Source organism: Neophocaena asiaeorientalis, unplaced genomic scaffold (assembly GCF_003031525.2).
Source record: "Neophocaena asiaeorientalis asiaeorientalis breed wild unplaced genomic scaffold, Neophocaena_asiaeorientalis_V1.1 scaffold927, whole genome shotgun sequence".
NCBI lineage: Eukaryota > Metazoa > Chordata > Mammalia > Artiodactyla > Phocoenidae > Neophocaena > Neophocaena asiaeorientalis.
In genome coordinates this window covers 30,017-32,967 of record NW_020174785.1, presented here as the reverse complement: position 1 = coordinate 32,967, position 2,951 = coordinate 30,017, and positions in this window count along the sequence as shown.

The following is a 2,951-nucleotide window of genomic DNA, read 5'->3' as shown; positions in this document are numbered from 1 at the left end:
CTACCAGACTACCAACCACAATAGAAGGACCCACACATCTCACATAGGGGGCACCCCTAGAGCATATAGCTCTGGTGACCAGAGGGGAGTGTGCTGCTGGGACGCATAGGATATCTCCTACAAATGGCCACTTATGCAAGGTCAGGAAATGTAACCAACTTACCAGATACATAAAAATAAATACAGCAAATTAGGTAAAATGAGGTGACAAAGAAACATGTTCCAAACAAAGGAACAAGATAAAACCTCAGAAGAACTAAGTGAAGTGGAGATAGGCCATCTACCCAATAAAGAGTTCAAGGTAATGATTGTAAATATATTCAAAGAATTTGTGAGAAGATTGGATGAACAGAGTGAGAAGTTAGAAGTTTTTAACAGAGTTAGAAAATATAAAGACCTAAACAGAGATGAAGAATACAATAATTGACATTAAAAATACACTAGAAGGAATCAACAGTAAATTAGATGATACTGAGGAACGGATCAGCGAACTGGAAGACAGAGTAGTGGAAATCACTGAAGCTCAGCATATAAAATAAAAAAGAATAAAAAGCAATGAGGACAGGGACTTCCCTGGTGGTCCAGTGGTAAAGAATCTGCCTTACAATGCAGGGGTCACGGGTTCGATCCCTGGTCAGGGAACTAAGATCCCACATGCTGTGGGGCAACTAACCCCCATGCCACAACTACTGAGCTTGTGGGCCTCAACTAGAGAGCCCACATGCCACAAACTACAGAGCCCACGCACTCTGGAACCTGTGTGCCACAACTAGAGAGAAGCCCGTGTGCCGCAACAAAGAGCCCGCGCACCTCAGCGAAAGATCCTGCATGCCTCAACGAAGATCCCTCGTGCCGCAACTAAGACCCAACACAGCCAAAAAAAAAAAAAACTTAAAAAAAAGCAATGAGAACAGCTTAAGAGACCTCTGGAACAACATCAAGCTACTAACATTCACATTAAAGGGGTCCCAGAAGAAGAGAGAGCGAAAGGGACTGAGAACATATTTGAAGATATAATAGCTGATAACTCCCCTGACCTGGGAAAGGAAACAGACACCCAAGTCCAGAAAGCACAGAGAATCGCAAAAAGGAACCCAAAGAGGACCACACCAAGATATACTGTAATTAAAATGGCAAAAATTGTACATAAAGGGAGACTATTAGAAGCAACAAGGGAAAAGCAACGTTACGTACAAAGGAACTCCCATAAGGTTATCATCTCACTTTTCAGCAGAAACTCTACAGGCCAGAAGGGAGTGGAATGATATATTTAAAGTGATGAAAGGGAAGAACCTACAACCAAGAATACTCTACCCAGCAAGGCTTTCATTCAGATTTGATGGAGAGATCAAAAGTTTTACACACAAACAAAAACTAAAAAAGTTCAGCACCGGACTTCCCTGGTGGTGCAGTGGTTAAGAATCCGCCTGCCAATGCAGGGGACACGGGTTCAATCCCTGGTCTGGGAAGATCCCACATGCTGCGCAGCAACTAAGCCCATGCGCCATAACTACTGAGCCTGCGCTCTAGAGCCTGCAAGCCACAACTACTTAGCCTGCGTGCCACAACTACTGAAGCCCTCGTGCCTAGAGCCCGTGCTCCACAAGAGAAGCCATCGCAATGAGAAGCCAGTGCACTACAACGAAGAGTAGCCCCCACTCGCCGCAACTAGAGAAAGCCCACGTGCAGCAACGAAGACCCAAGGCAGCCAAAAATAAATAAATAAATAAATAAATAAATAATAATTTTCGTCTCTCAAACCTCTAAAAAAAAAAAAGTGTTCAGCACCACTAAACCAGCTTTACAACAAATGCTAAAGGAACTTCTTGAGGTGGAAAAGAAAAGGCCACAACTAGAAACATGAAAATTATGAAAGGAAAAATCTCATTGGTAAAGGCAAAAACACATTAAAGTAGTAAATCAACCATGTATAAAGCTAGTAGGAAGGTTGAAAGACAAAAGTTATAAAATTATCTATATTCTCAATAATTAGTTAAGGGATACAGAAAACCAAAAGATGTAAAACATGATATCAAAACAGTAAATATGGGGGGAGGGGAGTAAAAATGCAGGGTTGTTAAAATGTGTTTGAACTTAAGAGATCAGAAGCCTAAAATAATCACATATATAGATTAAGAGGTACAAACTTCCAGTTGCAAAAATAAATGAGTCATGTATATGAAATGTACAGTGTGGGGAATCTAGTCAATAACTATGTAAAATCTTTGAATGGTGACATCATAACTAGACTTATCATGGTGATCCTTTTGAAATTTATAGAAATGCCAAATCACTATGTTGTATAACAGGAACTAGCATAGTGTTGTAGGTCAATTATACTTCAAAACAAACAAACAAGGTCATAGAAAAAGAGATCAGATTTGTGGTTACCAGAGATGGGGGCTATGGGGAGGGGAAATTGGATGAAGGCGGTCAAAAGGTACAAACTTTCACTTATAAAAGATAAATACGTACTAGGGATGTGATGTACAACATGATAAATATAACTAACACTGCTAGGTGTTATATATGAAAGCTGCTGAGAGTATCCTAAGAGTTCTCATCATAAGAAAAAAATTTTTTTCTATTTCTTTAATTTTGCGTCTATATGAGATGATAGATGTTCACTAAACTTACTGTGGTCATCATTTCATGACGTATGGAAGTCAAATCATTACGCTGTACACCTTAAACTTATACAGTGCTGTATGTCAGTTATATCTCAATAAAACTGGAAGAAAAAACTAAATAAAAAAATAAACCCAATCTGATTCTTGAGCATATGTTCTTAACCACAGTAGTATAAACCTTCCAGCAAAATAATCTTAAAGATATGAATCAAGTAACCAGTCTTTTTACTAAGATTCAAAACTCAAAATACCAACACACCACTTAATGTTTTAAGAGGAAGACACATTGCTTTGTTGTTTGAATTTCTTAGAATGAACAGA